This window comes from Panthera pardus, unplaced genomic scaffold (genome assembly GCF_024362965.1).
Source record: "Panthera pardus isolate Hobbes unplaced genomic scaffold, ASM2436296v1 HiC_scaffold_26, whole genome shotgun sequence".
NCBI lineage: Eukaryota > Metazoa > Chordata > Mammalia > Carnivora > Felidae > Panthera > Panthera pardus.
In genome coordinates this window covers 31,176,419-31,201,254 of record NW_026526832.1, presented here as the reverse complement: position 1 = coordinate 31,201,254, position 24,836 = coordinate 31,176,419, and positions in this window count along the sequence as shown.

Genomic DNA, 24,836 nt, shown 5'->3' with positions numbered 1-24,836 from the left:
ATTTTTACTGTGTCCTCATCCTAAGCGACGGCAATGCAACAACAGCAATGCAACTTTCATTTAGTTCAAACAAATTATTATTCTCATTTTTCCCGAAAATGTTGGATTTTACCCACACATTTAATGCTCTTCTGATCAGAGACCCAGGACAGAAACTGTGTAGATATGTGGAATATCTTCCCCAATCTATTCAATTTACCACATATCCTAAGCCCTTAATTTTCATTACTGCCAAAGGAGCTCCAATTGGGTTACCAACTGTAGACATCATGCTAAACACAATGGTCAATTCTCTACCACATGCTAATCTACCTATTTCCTCATCATTAAAATAAATAAAACGTCCTGAGGATAGGGTTTCTTTTATTCCCCTCAATTTGTATTGAGATGTCTGGCCCATTATAAGCCTTCATTTTATTATTTTATTTTTATTTTTTAAATGTATTTATTTAAATTCAACTTAGTTAACATATAGTGCAATACTGGTTTCAGGAGTAGAACCCAGTGATTTATCACTTACATACAACCCCCAAAGTTCATCCCAACAAGTACCCTCCTTAATGCCCATCACCCATCTAGCTCGTCCCCCCCCCAACCCACCTCCTCTCCAGCAACCCTCAGTTTGTTCTCTGTATTTAAGAGTCTCTTATGGTTTGCTTCCTTGTCTGTTTTTATCTTACTTTTCCTTCCCTTCCTTTATGTTCAACTGTAGTGTTTTTTTAAATTCCACACGAGTGAAATTATATGATATTTGTCTCTCTGTGACTGACTTATTTAACTTAGCATTAATACCCTCTAGTTCCATCCACATTGCAAATGGTAAGATTTCATTCTTTTTGATGGCCAAGTAATATTCCAGTGTGTGTGTGTGTGTGTGTGTGTGTGTGTGTGTATACAAACACATACCATATCTTCTTTATCCCTTCATCAGTTGATGGAAATTTGGGCCCTTTACATAATTTGCCTATTTTTGATAGCACTGCTATAAACATCGGGGTGCATGTGCCCCTTCAAATCAGCATTTTTGTATCCTTTGGATAAATACCTAGTAGTGCAATTGCTGGGTCGTAGGGTAGTTCTATTTTTTAAATCAAGAACATCTGACATGAATGATCATTCTCATTTTCTTTAACTTGTAAGGATTCTCTGATCTTATACTTTCTTGTATGTTTTCTACTATACATTCATTGGCTCTTCCTTTGTCGTTTACAAGCTTGCCTTTAAACCTTTCCAATATACATATTTAACTTATGTACAACTGGCAAGTCTTGTTTTCTAATATTATATAGCTCATGCCCTAGGTTAAAGCCTTACAGAAATATACTCTGATTTTGACTTTATCACATTAAATATTATAAACATACAATTCACTGTTCTCATTTTTGTCTCAAAAGATCAATTATCTTTTTAAAAGATTCAAAATGAAAATAATGTCTTTCAACATTTACTTGCTTATTTACCATTTTTGGTAATTTTCATTTTTGTTGGTGTATATCTATATTCCCCTTGACACAGTTTTTCTTCTTCTTCAAGAGTTTCCTTCTTTTATTTATATTTTAGATATGTTCACAATTATATTAAGTTTTATTAATATAAAAATATTTTAATTTTTCTTTCAATTTTTGAAGACATTTTCTCTAAGAGTGCAGTTGGACACATTTTATCTTTATCTTGAAGAATTTAAAGATGTCTTTCCATTTTCTTCTGACTTGCTTGATTCTGAAAATAAATCTGCTGAACGAATTCTGGAAAAAAATGTGAATATTTATGCCTTGGGCACAATACATCGTTTATTCCCTGGAATTAATATATATATACATATATATATGTATATATATGTTTATGTATATATAAATATATAAATAAATATATTAATTCCAGGGACTGGAATTAATATATATATACATAAATATATATGTATATATATATTTATGTATATATAAATATATAAATAAATATATTAATTCCAGGGAATAAACGATGTATTGTGTCCAAGCCATAAATATTCAAAATTTTTTCCAATATATATTTGAAAAAATATATATATACCTCAAACATATATATATTTTTTCAAATATATTATATAATCTGTATATGTATGTACACACACACATATATATATACATACATACAATTATATATATATATATATATATATATATATATATATATATATAATTCATCACTAGTTTTCAAACAATTTTTTGAGGGGGGAGGGGAGAGGCAGATGGAGAGGGAGAGAGAGAACCTTAAGCAGGCACAGTGTAGAGCCCAATGTGGGGCTCGATCTCATGACCTTAAGATCATAACCTGAGCTGAAATTAAGGGTAGGATGCTTAACCAACTGAGCCACCCAAGCAGCCCCAAAATTTTATTAATAATAGCTTTATTGTAATTTTTTTTCATATCTTCTCTAAAGTTTCTTAGACCTCGGGGTTTATTTTCCCATCACATTTGAGGAACAAAATGGCCTATTCTTTAAATAATTTTCTGCCCCTATTGCCTGACACTCCAGTTTTGTATATATTGTATTGTTCTATATTTTTCCATCAGTATTCAATGCTCTCTTGTTTTTTCACTCTTTTTTTCCTTATTTTTGTATTTTATTTTAGATGGTTTAGTAAGATTTTCAAATTTACTAATATTTCTTCGGCAGAGTCTCATCTGCTATTATTGCCATTTGGGATATTTTTCATCTCAGATGTTGTATTTCTTACTTCTATAATTTAAATTTCAATCTTTTTATATTGTCTATTTTCTCATTTTATTCATGTTTTCTCTGTATTCTTGATTTGCACTTTTTATAACAGGTGTATTATGGCTTAATTTCTATCATTTCTCGATCTATTGATCAAGTTTATTCTGAATGTGGATCATATTCTCTTGTCTTGTTGCATGGTTGGTAATTTTTGATGGGATCCCAAACGTGAACTTTATGTTGCTAGGTGCTGGATTTTGTTGTATTTCTTTAAATAGTTTTATTTGTCACATAACAAAGTGATGTGTGATAGCTGGATCATTTTCAAATTTTCCTTTAAGATTTGGTAGGATGATTGCTAACGGGATGCCCTCCTGACTGGTGTGGATTACATGGTCTCTCCATGTGTGCTACTGGGGACAGGCGTATTTACAGTCCTTTGTGAGATCTAGGAATTTTGGGCTTACTACATTCTAGCAATTCTTTCCCCACCCTCATACAGTTTCATCTCCCATGGGCAGATCATGACATTCAGGCAAGGTCTCAAGGACTTTTCTGCGGACATCTAGAGCTCTCTTTCTGAAATACTCTCTTCTCTACTCCTCAGTTCTGCAAACACTAGCTGACTCTGTTTCCCTGAAATCCAATCTCTACTCTCAATTTAGCAGGATTGCTGGGCTCTGAGCTCCCCTCCTGTTGAGAAGCCTGACAACCGCACTCAGGTGGTAAGCTTGGGAAACCTATAGGGTTTGGTTCACGGATGTCCCTTTTGGGGGGGGATTACATCCTTGCGATTAGACACTGCCTATTGTGTGATGTCTGAAGACAGTTTTCTGTGTTTTATTTTACTCAGTTTTCTAGTGATTTATTGGCAGGGTGGCAATGCCTATAACAGTTAATCCTTCATGGGCAGAAGTGGAGGTCCTCCTGGTGATCTTTCAAGGCTGGCAGAGTCGAGTTAACACTTCATTTTCTTTGCTTTCTTTTTATACTCTTTCTCCTAAATGATCTCATACAGTCCACTCACTTTGAGTATTATTTATGCATGGCTCAAGTGTGTGTCTCGAGAGCCAGATTCTTCTCTCTGCTACGTTACATTCAACTGCCTATTTGACATCTCATCTGTTAGCCCTTTCAGGAGTATTCCGACCAAAACAGAACTATTGATTCTGGAGCCTACAATACGTTGAATCACCATTTATACAGATATTAAGGCCAAAAACCTAAGAGTCATCCTTGATTTCTCTTTTGAACTTTCCTGTGCCATCTATCAATAAATTCTGACACGTCTGTCTCCAAAACATATATTCTTTTTTTTTTTTTTTTTTTTACCTTTCTCACTATTTTCCTTTCTATTGCTTTAGATCGAGCCAACAAAGTTAATCAGAAAATGTCACTCCCCTCCTTAAAACCCTCTCAATACAATTAAGTCAAACATTTTTATGGTCTTTAAGGTCCTCTGTGATCACCAAATTCTGTTCCTTATTCTCCCATTTATCATGATCAAGACACATTGGCCTCCTTTCTGTCTCCTGAACACAAAGTTGCTCCCACCTCAGAGACTTCTTCCTCTCTTTCAAAGCCTCTTCTAGATTTTTGCATGACAACACTTAGGGGACAATTTATATACACATCTTCCCTCTGAAGAGGCCAAAAGAACCCATACCTGCCACTTTCCATAACAATATCACTTTTATCTTCTATTTTTTACTGCATTTATCAATGCCTCCTTTTGTGTTCATTTGTGAATTTACTTTCTCTTTTCTTCAACTACAATGACAATTCCTCAAGTGTTGAGATGATTTATTTTATGAATCAATAAATTATCAGTGCTTACAAGAGTGCCCGGTGCACAGTAGGAACTAAATTCATACTTACTGAATACATGAATGCATAATTATATTTTATTGTAAAATTACAATATAATGTATGGATGCATAAAGCACTTTGATATAAAAAAATCTGCCCATGGTGGGGGTAAGAGTGGTGTCGGGAATTTTCTGGTGACACACAAAATCATTTTTTTAAAGATGTTATTTGGACTTTAGATTAGAACTAGCAGGGAATGAAAAGGCCTTGTTCCAGTCAGGCTTGTAGAAAGACTATTATTCATGATATTTTCATACTTAAAATGTAAAGAAAGGTATTTAAAAACCCAGTATTTATTTTCCTTTCATTATTTCCTTCCCTACAGCATAATTATAGAGACTAAAGACTAAAAACCTTTCAGGAGTGTTTTAAAAAGAATATTTTACTCACATCTGTTACACAGTAATCCCAAATTACAACAACTTGAGAGAGAAGTGTTTTTATAACTTGCTTTTATAACCTATGTAACTATTATTAACTTGTGTAGTTTCCTTCCCTCTATTCCCATATCTTTAAGACTGAGTTTGTCATTACTTTTTGCTTGTATTGTACTGTTTCTTATTCTGACTTTGGCATGTTTCTTTAATTGGCTGAACTGTCTTTTCTTTGTTCAAATCACAGGGAACACAGCAGGGCTGAGCGAAGTGGGAAGCTTCTCTGCTTGACTCTTTTTATGATTTTGAGAAGTTTCTTGACATTTCTAGCAGACATGCTTATTCACAGGCGACAAGTGAAACGAGCAAGCCCCAAACAAGTGAAACAAGTCACGTGGACTCTCGTTCTCATGGAACAAAATCATTTGTCAAACAGCGCAGAGAAAAGACGAGGTATCTTGAGGAATTTGGAGGAGTATTTTTTCTACAAAGGTACAACTTCAACTATTGCTACCGTATATATTTAAATATGACCCATTATAGTAGAAAGAACAGAGACTTTGGAGTTAGAGAAAATTAGGATAAGAAATGGGAATTTGCTGTCTTTAGAATTTCATCAAGTTGTGTAATTTCTTTGAGGCTCACTTTCTGTATCTGTAAACTGTGGGACAGTAGGTAGTTCACTGTGTGGTCACGAAGATGAAATGAGCAATGAAAAGCAATCAAAAGGCAGCCTGACGTGCAGTGAAATAATCAATAGTCCTCTATATTGTCACTACTCTCCATCAAAAATTTGTTTTAAAAAGTCTACCTTTGAATCCTGTTCTGTGAATAACCTAGAAGCATATATTACTGGGTATATAGTAACACCTTAGTAAAATAACCCAATTTTTATGATACTAGTAATGGTAGAAGTGTTAGAATAAAGACGATCACAGGCTAGAAAAGTTGACTTTTTCTGGCCTAAAATTTTACTGTTTTTCCTTGTGGCCTAACAGTAAAGGTTTTTGTGCTGTACCTGCGAAGGGCTGACAGCTTAGGGCATTCTAAGAATATTTATTCGACAAATGTTTATTAAATACTTATTACCCAGGAAGATTTGTCTATATATCCATTATCTAGTCATTTGTCCATCCCTTCTTTCTTTCAACACATGCATATTTAGTAATTTATACCAGGAACTGGGAGGGGTAGAACTGCCATGAGGAACAAAGAGTAAACATCCTTGCTTTCTGAATTTTATATTCCATAGTAAGAAATGATTTTTATCCCTTTCTGGTATTGAATGGCAAATGACTGGAGATGGTCAGGAAAGGCCTCTCTGGGACAGTGACATACAAGCGATAGCCCAAATTAAGTGAAAAAAGATGAATGGAACTTAGTCCCAGCTCTGGTCTGGTGCAAAACACAAGCATGTGTGATGATAATCATCACACAATTACTGCGACACAATGCTGAATGGAAAGTTTTAACTGAGGTGCCAAGGTATGATCGATATCAGATATTAAATGAGTTCTGAAATGGATCAAAATGCAATTTTTAAGGGAAATATATATTAACAAGTTGCAATGGTCCTTAAACCTCTCACTCATCCCAAGGATGGGGACATTTAAAAAAAATGTTATAAGAATGATTTTAGGAAGGGAAATTTCATAGAATGTTATGGATTTTCTGGCCAAGACTTTGGAGAAAGTTTCACAAACTGGACACTGAGAGATAAGCAGCTTTTGTTTTTTGTTGTTGTTTTTTTTTTGTTTTGTTTTGTTTTGTTTTTGTAGGAAAGCAAGAAGCAAGGAGATAAAGGGCATTTCAAGCAGATATAGAGTTATATAAAGCCAGTCATATGTAAGCACTACTTACATTGCAACACAATAGACAGGTGTGAGGTCCAGAGCATTAGCAACCTAATGGCCTAAATGGGAGGCTGGAATCCGATCTCCAAGAGAAATCTCAAGAAATTTTATCGACAGGTTATGGGAAGCAAGTAAGAGTTAGTCATGTGGGTGACAGAAAATGTCAGGATATATAGCACACCCTTTCAAGATGGTGCCATGAACGTAAATGTCCGTAGAGCTTAAATATTCACTCTAAATTAAACATACTGCAACCTTCTGCCGTCATAATTTTGTTTTGTTACGTTTTTCAGTCATATTGACCTAAGGCTGGCTTTAGAGATTTGGAGAAGTTGTAGGCCTTCTCATAGAACTTGCAGAATGAATCTACTAACACAACAGACTTCAATAAACATGCTAAATCAGGCTTCCCTGGTGGTTATTAATTACTTTGTTGCACCTTGCCTTCTGCTGAAGGCGCAATAATTTTCTCCATATCCCTCATTTAAAATACGGTAACAAACTGTGCATGACCACACGGGTGGGCGAGGTAACTTGAGGGCCAGGGTAATATTCTAATGAGGATTCGCATAGGCTTTTGTCAGATGCCTGGCACTAATATTCAAGGACATTCTTAATCCAATTTCAGAGACAGATACTTTAAAGTTTCAAGGCAGTCTGTGCATGTTTCCATCTCTGGTTCATCCTTCCTTTGGGGAAAATTTAGCTGTTTCAACCTCATGTGAAAAGGGCTCTCTGGGGCTATTCCCCAACCCTCAGGGGGCCCTGAACACCAATCCCCTAGCCCTTAACCTGGAGAGACTTTAACAACATGGCTCAGACTCTAGACTCTCAGGTTCCTATGCGAGAATTGGCTTTGGAGACAAAAACAGACGCTCAAACTTGGTTCCACCCTGCAATAGACTGAATGTTTGTGTTTCCCCGAAGATTAACTTATTCAATTATAACCCCCATATGATGGTATTAGGAGGTGGAGTCTTTAGGTGATAAGGTCATAAAAGTAGAGCCCTCATGAAAGAGATTAGTGCCCTTATAAAGCAGATCTCAGAGAGCTCCCAAACACTTTCAACCATGAGAGGACAGAGCAAGAGGATGGCTGTCTATAAACAAGGAAGCAGGTCTCCACCAGAACTTGACTATGCTGGCACCCGGATCTCATAGTTCTGGCCTCCAGAACTGTGAGAAATAAATGTCTGTTGTCATAAGCCACTCAATCTATGGAACTTGGTTATAGCATCCTGAACAGATTAAGACACATGCCCCGGGACTCTGGACTTGAGAATTCTATCCCAGGAAGTCTTGACACCCTTTTTAGCTCTTTAGCCCACAGGCAGGCAGCTTTTGAACTTTGTCCAGCTTTTCCAGTTGACTAGCTTATTAGGATTGGTGCATATCATGCGCCCTGCCTGTTCCATAAGCTGCATTATCCTGAGACACCTTATGCCAAATGCAAATATGAGCAGGAGGCTTCCTTGCTTAAATCTATCTAATTATTGGGGCACCTGGGGGGTAAAGTCAGTTAAGTGGCTAATTCTTGGTTTTGGCTCAGGTCATGGTCTCATGGTTTGTGAGTTCGAGCCCTGCAATCAGGCTCAGCACTGTCAGTGCAGAGCCAGCTTGGGAGTCTCTCTCCCTCTCTCTCTGCCCCTTCCCCACCGGTCCTCTCTTTCAAAATAAGTAAACTTCAAAAAAATCTATCCAATTATTGTCTTTCAGTTTTCAAAAAACATGAAATATTTAGATCTATATAGCTTTTCACGTTCTGTACATGCAAATCTCACCAGCTGTATTTTATGTCACTGTCTCATTGTGTGGTTGAGAAACACAGGACATCTCCCAATGTTGGAATGACCGTGATTCCTAGGGCTAGGGCCTGCACACATGGTGGCCCCTATGCCTGAGATGTTAATCTCTTTTTCTCCATGTAATTAATTAGTATTTATCCTTCAGATGTCACACTAAACTACTTCCCCAAAGAAGCCTGACCTCAATCCCCAGATATCCTTTATTATATATCTTAAACAGGATGTGTGTTCAGATCACTTTTCACTATGGAATTGTGTCTACAATACATGTCTCCCACCCTAGAGGCATGCTCTGAACACACACACACACACATATACGTATATATATATACACATATATGTGTGTGTGTGTGTGTGTGTATATATATATGTATATATATATATATATACATATATATATATATATATATATATATATTTAACGATCACGTCCAAAGCTTTTGTAAAATACCTGTCCTTAGCAAATGATTGGTTCGTATTTGCTTGATGAGTAAGTGAACAAAATGCCCAAGGTCAACAGAATTTTGACGAAATCTATTCGTGAGAACTGAAGGCTATTTTGGTGGCTATATTTTATCTCATTTATAACATTGTGCTGGTATACACTGCCCATTTGTCTAGGAAGCACTTTAGCAAAGTGTTGAAAAGGACAGGTTTGAGAGTCCACCTACCTGGTTCAGAATCTCAGCCCCACATTTCAGGAGCTTTGGGGTGCTCAACACATTGGCAAATCTCCCTTTCATCTCAAATTTATCAACTGGAAATTGGGGATAATAATACATGTTCTCACAGCAAATTCAATATAAGTTAAACAGGGTAAAGTGCTTTTTAGAATAGTGCCTGGCATACAGGAACAAATGCTAATTTAAGATTATTTACATTTTTTTTACTAAGTTGGTGATATCAGATTTCCTGAATTTTCCAGGGTTAAGTCGTTCTTACAATTTTTTTCTTTTGGGATATTATTTTGGGACATTCAAATACTTTCTCAAACTCAGAATTATTGCAATATTTAACTTGCTGACATTTTACGTCAGTAATAATCCATTCTGAAGCATGTCCTCAGAAGTAAATCTGGAGCAGAGCAGTGCTTTTTGCACAATATGGTTCATCTCAATAATATCTATGACTTTTTGTTAGTGATCTATTGTAACATAGCAATATTTTCAAAAATTTAGCACATATTTATTATGTCACAGCTCTGTCAGCCAGGAGCCTGGGCAAGGTTCAGCTGGAACTCTCGTAAGGCTGTCGTCAAGGCTTTGGTCAGGGCTGGGTTCTTATCTGAGGCTCAGCTGGGGAAGATCTGCCTGGAAGCGACATGGTTAGCAGCTTCTAGTTCATTGCAGGCTGCCAGACTGTGGGCTCTGATTTCTCAATGACCCTCAGCCAGAGACCACCCTCGGTTCCTTGCCATGTGTTGCTAGAGTGCTCATAGCATGGCAGTTTGCTGTTTCAGAGGTAGCAACAGAGAATTTTCTAGCAAGATAGCTGATACAACCTTTATGCTGTCTGCTACTGAACAGAAGTACGTCCCAGGTCCTGTGTCTGCACGGTAGGGGAGGAAAGTACTCAGAGGTGTGAAATGGCATTAATGGGGACCACTTTAGAGCCTGTTCACCACACAGTGATGGTTACAAACACCCAGAGGTTGAAATACTGGTTTAATAAATTATGGCACAAGCACCCTCATTAAGGTTGAAGAATAAAGAATTAAAATGAACATCAGAATACATATGAATAATAGTCATGATTTTATGTAAAGTTAAAAAAAAAAGATAAAAGTGAATATTTAGAGTGATTCCTACTAGATAATAAATTTTATGCCGAACACATTTTGGAAGTGAAACTTCAGGTTTTGGTTCACAGTGCCATTTTTTTTTTTAATTTGCTTCTTTGGTAGTACGTTTCCCATTTTCCAACTAACATAGGATGCGTTGTTGGCATAATTTCAAAAATAGAAGTTTTACCAAAAAAAAAAAAAAAGCCCAAACTGGCTTTTTCTAGAACTCTTCTTTATTTCTTCCTCTTCTGGATGGCAGAGGATTGACGGAGATCCCGAAACCCACGGATCAGCAAGTCCCTCATCTGTGCTCGTCAAAAGTCAAGAAAAGCTAAGGACTGGAAAGAAACTCAGTGACCCTTGACAGCCCCCTGCCTCTGCAGCAAAATCTCAGCAGGACTGAGAGAAACCTAACTGGGACAGACATCTCATTTCCACAGCAATTAAAAGCATTGCATTCAGAAACACAACATCTTTCGGTGGAAAAACTCCACCCAGCTACAGGCTCAAGAAACCACTGACTTTTTTTGAAGGTACGTACTGTGGATACACTTGGAACATCCAGTTTGAAGTGCTTCCCTATTGAACGTGTGTCTGAAACACACACGTAAATTCACTCGATAATAAGCTGAGTTACTCGTTTTAACGAATATAAAAGCACACCAAAGGGACTTCTCTAAAATGAAGACGTGCGTAGGATTGTAAGAGTTACAACCCATTTCAACCAGTAATTATTCTCAAAGTAGGTGAGAATGCTGGGCACCTCAATATTATGGAGGTCATTTCATGATGCCGCGAAATACTGGTATACCTAATTCGCCCGCAGATTGATCAGAATTATGTATTTTAAATTGTAAGTTGTTTAGGTATAGTAAGTGAATCAAATTTACACACAAAAACACATATTATGAAATAACCTTAAAACTCTGGAAGTCACCGATCGGATGTTTCCAATCTGTTCTTTGGAACGTTCATGTGTGTATACACATACCGTTGGTAGTTGTATAGTTTCTAGGTTAGTACGTTCGTTCTTTTTTTTTTTTCTCGAGACTGAAGAAATCTCTACCAGTTTCCACTTAATGTTAACAAATGTTGGGTAAGTTGGATGGACAGAATGTGCATCTCATCCATTTTTTCTGGTGAGAGAGAATCACCAAGCAGACCCGTGGAGGCTTAATCAGATGCATTGTCCTTATGACGTTAGGGCTCAGTCTGAGAATCCACATTTGATCAGTCTCCACCGTGCCTGCCATTTGCCACAGTTCAATGCACTAAATTTCAGGCTGGAAACTGGTGTATACCGGTGATTTGGGGTGGGGGGAAAGTTTTTGCTCACAGAAGTTGATTATGATTATAGTCAAATGTAAAGAACTGATCATTTTCTCCTCAGAGGCCCCTTATTCCACAGCACTACAAGAAAAGCCAGGAAACAACAGATGATTTCTATCTGACTTGCCATGCAATACACAAGTAAATTCTCAGCAATAAAAACATATTCTAGTTTGTTTGATAAGGCACATGAAAATAACCGTTCCTATTTAGTAAGTGGCATTTTCCTTGTGCCTGAACGGAAATACATGACTTTGAATATTATTCAGGGAGGAATCATTTCCCTCTTTTACTCTGTCTTGCCAATTTTGTTTCGTGATCTCGATACACTCAATGGTAGCAATCCCAGTATTTTACTTAAAGTTCTAACTAAACTGATTAAGTTCATAACTTTAGAATTGTTCCACTCTGTTTATAACCAGTGAACATTTTCTGTTTTTCATTGGTCTTTATGTTGCAAAGGATTATCGACACAGGGATATTTCTCTTAACGAAGAAATGTTCTCAAGCCTGCACATACGGTTTGGCTTAGCAGAGCCAGGGAAAAGCAGCACAAATATCCTGAGCACCATATCCAGGAGAGGGGATTACCGCTATCTTTATTTTACATGTGTGGCTTTGAAGAGTACTTAACAGGAATAGACATTCACGACAGTTTAGTTACTAATATTTGATGAGTGCCTATGTTTCCCCATGTACTTTGATAGGCTATTAGAGGTTTCATTTAACCACCCAGGCAACCCCTAAGGTGGTTGTTAAATGCCATCATTACACGGTGGGTGGATGGGAACTTAGGGAAGTCAGAGAGTTGTAAGTGGTAAGAATGAGATTCAAATTCGTGTGTGTCTGACTTCAAGGCACCAGACTAGAATTTTTAGATTCTACAGGATATCTAGAAGAATGTCTCAAATATTTTGTTGACTGCAGTGCTTTATGAACTAATGAAGCATCTTTTTTTTTAAAGATGTTTATTTTTGAGGGAGAAAGAGTAGGGGAGGGGCAGAGAGAGAGGGGGACAGGGAGTGGGTCAGAGGATCGGAAGCAGGCTCTGCACTGACAGCAGCCAAGCCAGATGTGGGGCTCGAACTCACGAACCGTGAGATCATGGCCTGAGCCGGAGTCAGATGCTCAACTGACTGAGCCACCCAGGCGCCCCCTGAAGCATCTTTTTATAAACCTTCCACACTATGTTGGTTATTTAACCTTTGCCTCCCACCCATCTATATGCATTTTAAAAAACTAAAGTATGCCTCGCTTCTACAAACCACTAATAGTATCCTAATTTGTGAATATTTGGACAGATTACTCATCAAGCCAATTATTAAAATGCTGTATTGAAGTATTATAGATTACGCATCTGGTTCAATAGGTTTATGGCAAAAGAAATTAAAAGCTGTCATAATAGCCTGATCACTTCCTTAGAGTAAACAAACAAAAAGGCAACTATGTTTATAGGAAACCAGATTTACAAAATTTGTCCTGAGTATGGTGGCATTCAAATTTGGCATCTGTCCTTACATTAAATAAATGAAGACATTATATTAACAAGTGAGTTTACAGAAAGTAAAGAAGTCCATTTAATAATATAAAATGGAGCAAGCACTGAAGTATAGTCACTTGGTCCCTTAGATTATTCCAAATTCAAATACCCTCTCTGTTGGCTGACACTGGTTGGAAGAATAATGCTAAAGGTAGAGAAAGCGTTCCCGGGAGAGTTGGATCTTACTTAAGTAGAGCCTTAAGGCTGGATGGAAGTGAAACACACAGCCACACTTCGGTGTTATTCCACAGAGACTCATAATTCATTTACAGCACTGAACGACTATGACTGTCATTTATTGACCACTGTTTTGTGTGTCAGTAACTTTCTCTGCAGCAGGGAAATGGAATGGATTAAGGGATGCCTTGTTAGTAGTATACAACCTACCTGGAGAGCAAAGCATCTAAATATTTAAATGAAAGTAAAGCATATAAATAATTTCTCACTCAATTCTTGTCACATTGTAGAAACACAATAATTACAAATATTTAATAGGTAAATTATTGAATGAATCCATAAATGATTATCTCTTTAGAGATGGGTCAAAAGCATAAGTCAGTGACTGCCTAGACTGCCATTATCTAGCTCCGTTATTGAATGTCTTATCAGGGAAAATTCTGTCAGTTGTTTCAAGGGGAAAATATGTAATAAGAAAGTTTGTGATGACTGGATGCACCTCCTGGTTAAACCACTAAATTCACACCAGTTATGTCTCATTACTTCTCTGTACACTTTCCCATTTTCAGGGGGAGGTCCAATCCCTATTTTGATTATTCCTTAGTGTCGTTTTGTCACTGAGTTTCTTATCACAAAGGAATTTAAAATCTATTCCATGAAAAGTATGTTTTTCTTTGGGAAATAAATAACTTTGTCTTGATAAAGAGACCAGAGTTCAGTGAGAAAGTAGAAGGAGATAAGTATTTCCAGAAATCTCTAAAATCAGTTCGGAAAGCTTGGTCAACTTTTAGGATGTCTGTAGAGCTCAGAATAAAATATTCTTGTTTACTAGGTTTTAAACATTTGCATTGCCAACAGAGCTACAAAAATCATCTTGCAAAAGCTAAAATTTGACACTGAATTTTGTTGTCAAATTGTTACAAAAGCTTTGTGTTCTAGTAGACCCTGTGTTTCTGTGTGTGTGTGTGTGTGTGTGTGTGTGTTTCTGGATGTACATGTGAAGAGAAAATATACATAAGCATTAGTGTGCAGATGAAGAACAATTTTCTTTTTGTAAATTAAAAGAGACCAAAAAATCAGACCATAAAGTATAAACAAGACCATGTAATCAGTAGCAACTCTGGGGGGATTATTATTCTAACATAGGGGTTTCGAGGCTTTATAGTTACACGGAGAAAGAAGATAAAATCTGAGCCTACTTGAGATATGGAATTGGAAATAAGACCCTACATTAATCTGAGATATTCAAACATTTTAAACTGGTTGAAAATATTAACTAAGAGGGAAAACTATTCACTCTATTCAGTGGAACAGAGAGAAACTTTTTTTTTTTTTTTTTGGTTTGGCCTAGACTCTGGGTTAAAAAAGAAAAACGCAAAACTACTAAATATTTCTAACAACGGGTCTGTACTCATATGGGCTAGAAAACTCAAACTGATATGTATTAAAAGGAGAAGGTCTATATTGTTTATTATTATTATTGCTGTTGTTATTACTTGTGGACACATCACCAAGTAGTTGTTACTTACTGGGGCTGTTTTACAGTAATTGCAGAAAGATAACCATGTCTGTTTTGCATATGCAGGAACTTAGCCTCCCGGGGTTAGTAAGCAGGCATCATCATGGTAGGTGAGCCTGCCATTTGTGAAACCAAAAGCTTGCATTTGATCTTGTCCGTACCACGTTAGTGTGAATCTGGACAAGCACCTTACCTCTGTAAACTCATATCTCCTCCACTGTAAAACGTGAACGATAAAAATACCTGGATCATGTGACTGCCTGGTTAGTTACCTGGTTGCCTATGGTTACCAATAGCAAAGGGCATGGAGGTAAAATCTAAAGCAGCTCTCCTCTGGAAACACTCCCAGCATTCATCATATGAAAAACTGCATATTTACAGTGATTCATACAGCCAGAAAATTCCATGACGGAGACGATTAGAGAATAAATTTGGTATAAATTTCAAATAAGCAAGGCCAAAGTTCTATGCTTTAATTATATTTAGCTATAGCTATCAAACTGCAACAATGACATTCTTGGAGTCATGTTCTGAAAAACATTTATAATACACCTAAAAAAGTTCCAGTGGAAATTAATAGTATATGAGTCATTTTATAAATATATGCTAAGTAGGCACACTGACATATCATTCTTTCATTAACAAGATGTTTTGATAGAAAATATGCTGGAACCGACTGTATTGAAATATCTACTGTATATTTGTCATATATACTATAGAAGTTAATGTATTACAATTATATAAAATTATAAAAAGGAAATAGATCCAACGACTCACAATATATTTATACATTTTACTTCCTATCTCTTAAATTAGCAGATATTATTTTTCATTATGTAACTGAATATATTATGTTTCATTTTGTAATTTTCCCTGAATATTACAGAGTGGGCTTTTTGTATATTACAGTATATTTTAAGTAAACATTATCTTAATGGGTACATATTTGGATGGATATACTTTATATTTGTATATTACTCTAAATTAGTCTTGCTTTCTTCTGTGTTTTTTTCTTCTTTTTTTGTTTATTTATTACCTATTATAATATATAAATATATATAATATATATAATATATATAAATATATATTATATATATAAATATACTATATTATATAATATAATAAATATATATAAATATATATTATATATAATATATATAATATATAATAATATATTATATATAATATATAATATATATTTATATTTAAAGAAATATTTAAAGAAAATATTTGTATGTAAAAATTGTTAGGTGTTTCAGATTACTTTCTCAAGATAAGTTTGAAGAGTTGAAAACTCAGGTAGGTTGAAGTGTATGAACATTCTTAATACACAGTACGATATTGAAAAGTTCTATCTGAACCAACAATCAGCAAGAAAGTTCACTATTAAATATCAAACACTTAGATAATTTGCTTAATCGCTTGACCCTAGTTTCTTTTCAAGTAAATTAAGGAGATCAGATTTGTATAGTGGCTCATAAGGTCCACATTTAAGTCTTACCTAATCTACTTTTTAATTTTTATAACATTTTAAAAACAATCTAACGGCAAATCTAAAATGCTCAGAATGAGGTCATTAGTGTGACTATACAGAATTAATGTAAATACAGTTCAACTCAAACAAAAAGCAGGTTTAGGTATACGTGTCTTACATTAGGAATGTTAACACGTAATATTATTTAGGGTTTTAGTTTGTGGAACATGACTCTTAAATCCAGTTCATACTTTTGCAGACACTCCGGAACTATGAGCCCTCTGTTGGTACTTGTCAGACTACATAACTCTAAACTCTCTTCCAGAAACAAGATTCTGTAGCACAAAGAAAAGTGCAAAAGAAAATAACCATGGAAAAGAATGATTCTCACAGCTGTAAAAGGTCAGAGGAAATGCCAGATAGAAGAGAAATTCACAGGATCTTAACTCTTGTTATTTGGACCAAACTCAACAATGGCCTTTTAAATTGTTATGGAGACTAATGTAAATTATATACCCTGTATAAGAAATAAGAATCTATTACAAATCATCAGGAAATCATTTAAAACTGGAACGGAATAATCTTTGATAAATAGTAAGGAGTATTCCATCTTTAAAAGAGTTAGCTTATGAATTTGATTTTAGTGTGAGTGCTTATAAACATTAATTTCATTATGAAAGGTTGTAATTTACTTTCCCCCTAGGGAAGAAAACTCTGTTTGTCTTGGATTATATTTGCATTTCTTTTTTAATAGCCTCATTTCGTTTTTGACAGGTAAAATATTTATAGTGCTGGGAGGTCTGGTATTTTTGTGCTGGCTTAGTAACAGCTATGAAATCACATCTTATTGATGTTCATACCCAGGAACACAAGGACCCACTCAGTGTCCCTGGATCAATTATGATGATCAGCTAGTGACGCTATAACTAAATGTTCCCATAGATATTGGCTTTTCTCCAAGATGTATTAATTGTAAGAAGGAGTTAGCACTTGTTATTGGGAGAGAGGTTTTTTTTTTTTTTTAACTTTTATAGAATTCTCACTCAAATTGGAAGCGCCTTAAATTGTCCTTTTTATCCTAGATTGGGCTTTTTCTGGAGTTTTTCCCCCCTTTTCTTTTCTTTTTTTTAATTTAATTTGCTTAATTAATTTATTTATTTTGAGAGAAAGAGTGCAAGTCGGGGAGGGCCAGACAGAAAGGGAAAGAGAGAGAATCCCAAGAAGGCTCTGCACTGTTAACACAGAGCCCGACTTGGGGCTCAATCTCAGGAACCGTGAGATCATGACCTGAGCCAAAACCAAGAGTCAGATGCTTAAGCAACTGAGCCACCCAGGCGCCCCACTCCCCTCTTCTCATTTCCTATTCCTGCTGCCCTACCTAGGGTCTGATGATCTCTTGTCTGGTCTATTGCAGTTCTGGCTAGCTAGTTCCCAATATCTTGAACCCCCAGCCCTCTCCTACATCTGTCCTGTTCAGCTATTGTCACAATAAGGCTGTGCCATTAATCACCCAAAAATGCAGCGGCTCAAACTACAATCTGGTACCATGTGTCCGTCAACGTTAAGCAGTTCATATCACCTTCTCTACGCCACCTGTTCTTCCTGGCCTCTACCTCTTGCCACCTGTCGCTGCTCCTCACACGCTCCTCCGGCTCCCCTGGTGTGCATGTCTATTTCATAGTATACAGTAATTCAGAATACTTATTCAATGCCTGCTGGGATAGGTGTTGGGATAAATTGATAAACAGAACAAATATTCCTGCTCATTGTTTTATTTACTGAATTTTCGGACTCTCTTCTCCTATTGCACTAAAAACTCCTGAGATTACTTGTTTACCTTTGTACCTGCAGGGCCTACCACAGTGCTTGGCCTGTATTTGGGTCCAGTGATTAGACGAACGAATGAACATATGTGAAAATAAGTTCATGTGCTATGGGATCTTGAACAAACCCTTCCAGCCAAGTCCCTTTGAATAGTTTTTCAGTAACCCATCTATGCTGTGATATACCTTGTGTATTTGACGCTGGGGTGGATCACTTTTGAAGCCTTTGTTACATATGAGAACATTATTTTCAGTAATCATTCCCAAAAAGATAAAGTTAATCAGTAAAATACATATTCTAAAACGGCCAGAAGAGCATGTGATTCTTGACCTCGGAGTTGTGAGTTTGAGCCCCACCTGGGCCATAAAAAATATAATTATTATATTATATATATTACTATATTATATATATTATATATATATATATATAATATATATATATATATAAAGAAAACAAAGGGGAAAAGCTAATAAATTGAGACTTATATTGTATTAATTTTTCAAAAGAAGGTGCATATTTAATGGTCTGTCACAATGATGAATATAACAATAGAATTTCTACTCGTTTTCCCCTAAGTTTTAAAACATGCAGTTAATTAAAAAAACAACTAATTTTCTATTTAAAAGGTATTATCCCAATTCAGTCAAATATTTTGCAAGTTAAAATTTGCACTTAGCAAAGACGGTATGCCACACAGCTTGCATATAACACTATTGTAAATTACGAACGTAATTATAAATTCTCAAGTTGCTTTTATTATGTTTTTTGAATTCTCTATGGACAATGAACTCATTGGGTACAGCTGGAGCAGATCACGCCCACCACCTCTGCTCTCCTGGTGCCTCACTGTGCCTATGTAAGAATGGAAAACAAACAAAAGAGTGGAAAACATTGTGCATGCACACACAATTATAGGTTCTACTCTCGTCAGGGAATGTAGAAGTGAAAAGACACTTCTAGAATAATGAAACAAAGTTATCCTCTGAAAATAAAATTGAGCAAATCACCATAAAAAGGAAGAAAAGAAAAGATCCTACAGGGAGACTGTCTATTTCAAAGGATGAACTGTCAAGCCCCATGACGATAACCACACCCATAGAGTCCAGGGAAACCTCTGGTCTTCTTAATGGGTCAATTGGATCGGGCTCTTCTTTGCAGGAGGTTCTTTGAGGGTGACTGACAGAAAAGGGAGCTGACAAATAAGGGCTTGTTACCATTTATTAAGCATGATCAAAATACCTTGATGAAACATCATTAGAGTCAGAAGAGGAAGTTCGTTCAACTGCCTACTACCTTGTTAAACATACCCATTTTAAAGCTTTCAATTGGGGGCGCCTGGGTGGCGCAGTCGGTTGGGCGTCCGACTTCAGCCAGGTCACGATCTCGCAGTCCGTGAGTTCGAGCCCCGCGTCAGGCTCTGGGCTGATGGCTCAGAGCCTGGAGCCTGTTTCCGATTCTGTGTCTCCCTCTCTCTCTGCCCCTCCCCCGTTCATGCTCTGTCTCTCTCTGTCCCAAAAATAAATAAATGTTGAAAAAAAAATTAAAAAAAAAAAAATAAAGCTTTCAATTGATTGCCCATCAAAAGGGGAACTCACACGGGGCAGGTTTCTGAAAAGAGAGGCTGTCTGAGTGGAGGGCAATCACAAAACAATTGGATCAAATGGGTGTGTGTTAGAGGGCAGACCCCCTGTGGATTGAGGAATGAATCAAGGGCAGGGTTTAAGGAGGCACAAAGCAACGTTCAAAAAATCAGGAAGATGAGAGAAGATGGCTAGTTCCTACGGAGTCGTTTGGTGATGCTGTGTCGGGAGGTGATGTGAGAATGGGGAAGATAACCCGGATACACAGGTGCTGAATGTGCAGGGACCCTAAGTGACAGGCCAAGAAGTGTGGATTCTACCCTAAGGCCACTGGAAAGCAGTGGCCTCCAAACTGTAAATCAACTGGCATTCTAATTTATAAGTGAGTAAATCCTGACAAGTTGTGTCATGACTCAGTCATTCAGGACCTAGCTCATGTCTGGGTTAGCAGGGGAAAAAGTCCTGATTATCCTCCCCCAGGCCTTACCTGTCTTTGGCCTTTCTGTAGCTGCAAATATACGTATTTCAAAATCATTCAGTCACGTCAAAAATATCTGCATCACTACAGCTGAGATATAGCTATTTACTAAAATGATGCAGGAGGGGCCTTAACGTTGACTTTATCTGTGCAATGTTTTAGTTACCATAAGGATTTCTGCTTGTAAATACTTGGTGGTCACACCTTTGTAAATAGATTTGGGGATCAATTTATATGTGAAAAAAACCTTACTTGCAGTTCATTGGCCAACTCTAAAGAGAGTTTACCATGGAAAGTCAGAGGTTAGAAGTTCATAGAAAGATGGTTTGCTTTGTTTACAGAAATAAATGCATGAATAAGTGAGTTGAACAACATTCTCTTTTGTGCATTACAGATAGTTCTACAGTCGGACAATTACTTTACGCTTTAATACCAAGTGAAAAAATCCTGGACCCAACGTTCCTCAGGAATTAGCCCTCTTCTGGCATCGCCAGTATAATTTGTCCAGGTCCTGCAGACCCTTGTGATATAATTCCTTTCTTCCCTTAGCAGGCTTAGCAGAAGCCTTGTCAGATGATGTGACTCGATCACAGTCATTGATCTGGTGGCCAGAAAAGATCCCAGCGGGGTCACATGTTGCCACGTATTGCCCTGGTCTCTACATCATCTCCATGAAAGGGGTATGTGTTAGCCTCCTACCAGAAAGAAATGGGCCACTTTTGCAGAGCCGGAGGATCTACAGAGATTTCAGGTTTTGAGGTTTTCAAGGTTTATCAAGGCATCCCAATTTCAAGTCTCAGATCCACTCCTTCCCAACTAGGACCCTAAACTTGACATTATAGTCATGGCTATGACTGAGAATTCACCTTCTCTGGAACTCTGCTCTTAGTATAATTAAGGTCTGGAGCTCACCTTCAGCTTTTCCTGCTCTCTGAACTGAGCTATAGTCTGTTTATGTCCTCCTAGGGAGCTCCTGTGTCTTTCACACTTTGCCTCCGACTGTTGATTAAACATTCTTAGTTTTGCCTTTTCCTTCTGTAGTACATTAACAGAACTCAGTAATAGCCATCAGATTCCATTTTCCTTATAATTAGTACTTTCCCTTAATCCCTCAAAAGCCTCAGAGAGTCCATTGGCCAGTTCACCACTGGCAAAGATGTTAACAAATGCAATGCTGAAGAATGTCAGGGACCATCAATCCTCCTCCAACCAGCAGGGCAGGGGTTCCCATTGCAAACTGGCTGGCAGGGGATCAGCTCTAAAACATCCCTTTAGAGTCTATTTCCTTGGACACCTTCTGGAGCCAACTCCTTAGGTCGGGTCCCCTGGGTAACAAACTCAGGTTGAGATATGTGTACTGGCGGTCTGTTCATGGTGGAAAAGCAAAAGCAGTAGGATCAGAGAGAGAAGCTGAACTAAAAGGCATTTGCAAAATAGGCCACAGCTGATTCCAGGGAAACAGCAGAGCAGTGATTAACCTTCGAGTTGCCCCACTTTGAGCAAGGGGCTATTCCTTGACACTCTCATCCTTCTCCATCATGGATGAGTCAACGGGGTTAGTGTGTCCCCAGGAAGGGAACTCAGTCTTGGGTGAGGTGGTATATTAGGGAGCAATGACTCCCAGAGCAGGTTTCACCGAGAGCCCTCAGCCAGTTAACATCCTCAGAAACCGAGAGAATGAGTGTCTCCGTCTTGAAATGGAGCTTTGATTGGTTCACCACAGCATCCACTTGGACGGTGTAACAACTTAACCCACTTTGATAAACCTTTTAGTGAAGGAAGGGGAAATTGAGGTCTATGAAACCCTGGGGATAAGGAGGAGGGAGCCAATTATTCAGAATGAATTAATGTTTCCTTTCTGGAGATTTCTGAAAGAGATGATCAATTCCGAAACTAGGAGAAAAATAAATTTCTGAAGGGAGATAGATGGAGAATAGACAGTTATTTCTAACTTTCATTCAATTAATATCATTGACTTTAGAGAATTGTTCTTCCAAATTCCAGGCCTCTATAAGTGAGTTTTCCGTCATGAGTATGTTATTTGCAAAGTCAGTCATTTTGTCAACAATGAGCTTTCAATGGTGTCTACTTACCCCTTTAAAATCCCACTGGTTTGGAAGTGTTCAAAAAGGTTGCTTTCTGTATGCATTAAATGGCACCTTAAAATGATTAACGTTTTCAGTACTCAATAGATCACACACAGTGGTTTCTGTATTTCCTGAATCTATCACTATTAACACTGATACATTTTATTATATCAGCCTCATGTAAAATAAAACCACCTGTTCCCACAGTCCCCCCTCAGTCACAAATCCTAACCAGGACAGCTTTAAGTTCCCTTCAGATTGATTAACTTTAGACCTGCCTTCTTTGTGCCTCTGGGCCACTGACCTCCCTTCTCACCCCTTCTCCTATGGATTCCCCTGGTGTAAGCACAGAGATACCTCCCCTCCCTTTTCCTGGATCATTTATTTTAGAAAACGGGGCACTGAAAATTCTCTGTCCCTTTGAGATGTAAATCTTTTAAAAACTCTCTTGCCAGTTTTGTGCCCCGAGGTCTGTCTCTCTCAAGGGCCTGAGAGCCATCTCTTTAAAATGTAGTCATTGGGGCACCTGGGTGGCTCAGTTGGTGAAGCATCCGACTGCGGCTCAGGTCACGATCTCACCGTTCAGGAGTTCGAGCTCCGTGTCGGGCTCTGTGCTGACAGCTCAGAGCCTGGAGCCTGCTTCACATTCTGTGTCTCCCTCTCTCTGTCCCTCCCCCACTCGCACTCTGTCTCTCTCTCTCAAAAGCAAAGTAATAAACATAATTATTTTTTTTAAATGTAGGCATCAAAGAAGGTGGCTCCCCTGTCTCCCATGGCAGGGTCAGAGCCTGACTGCCTTGGAGACTTGCTTGAATTGTACAACAACCTCCTATCATGAAAATAGGAAAAAGTTTACTTTTCCTTTAGATAACACCAGTAAGCAAACAAAGGTCACCTATGATTCCCCCCCCCCGCCCCCACCCCACCTAAAAACTCCCCCCACCGCTTTGTTCCAGCTGAGCGAAGACTGCATTCTGCTCTTTCCCCCCTATTGCCACAGCCTCGAATAAAGTCCCTTCTGTCTTTTTAACTTAGTCCAATGCAAGTTTTGCTTTGGCAATTTATAAAATTTCCTAATTCTTCCTCTAATTTCTTACGTCATATCTACATTTCCTATTTCTCTATTTGCTTCACTCTTACAAAATTCAACATTATTAAACTATCTTTGGATTATTAATCCTATTCACTCCCCTTTTAAGTGGATAGCAATATTAATAAGTGCTTATGCAATAGATTCAAACACATTCATAGATATTAATGTCATTTTAATGAAAATCCCTTCAATTCCCTTTTAATTCACTAATCATCCTATCTATCAAACCATACCTGTGAACTTTTTTATACTTCCACAGGCATATTAACAGATTGTTTTATACTCCTTTATTTAGACACTTCTATTCAGATCATGATGAAAATAAGACTAGAAGTAACTAGAACTAATTAACTACTGGAAAAAACAGCAATAACATCCGAAATGCCAGATATTAAAGTTGACTGTACAGGAGCTAAAAACAATTAAAATCACGGTATTTTAATTTTAAAAGAATTTGAGAGTTCTGGTTAACGCCCATCCTCTTCATTTTGCAGATAAGACAAGCCAAAATTAAGGTAATATGAGTTTTCCAATATCAGCAAATTCATGATCCTGATGCAAACAAAAACTGAGTCTGGAATGTGTGATCGTTGCACCACACAATTCCCATGAATTTTCTTTCCTCCCCAAGCATATCTAACGAAGCAGCTTTAATAAAAGCAATAAAGATATACATGTTTTCTAAAAGCTTCAAATCCCAGGACTAAATTAGGACCAATAGAAACATCAAAACGTAAAGTGATTGTTCTCACTGTTCATTCTTAGGGTGACTTCAAGCAACGTAATGGTGGACACATCCTGACATAATTTCCATCTCCTCTGTTGGACAAAGACATCTGGGAGATCTCCACCCATACCTTACCTCTATAGCTCTTCCCTCTCTCATCTATCTGTTCTTGGCGTTGTATTGAAACAGGAGTTTCTTCTTTTTCTTGCATGTGTATCACATGCCATTGTGCACTTATTACCTGCAAAGTACTCTACTATGTGCTACATCTGAAAGAGTGAATGAGATATTTACCCCCACCATGGGGCCTGATCATCCCACAAGGTAAACAGTACTCATGTAAATTATTCCATAAGTGATTGCTTAGTCATAACCTTAGTAAGATCTGGAAAATAAGAGTGGAGAGTGACACCGGATGTTGTACGCGAAGCGTGAACACCAATTTAGAGTATATAGTGAAGGAAAGACTCCAAGACAAGATATGGAGGACACGAAAGTTAACAGTAGGATAAAGCATGAAGGAGAAGCACATATAGACGTCGGGTTCAGGATCCTTGAGAAGGGGAAGCTGGTCCTTGAAGCACTATAGGAATAGAAAAGGGTCAATGAAAGCAGAGTTAACAAGA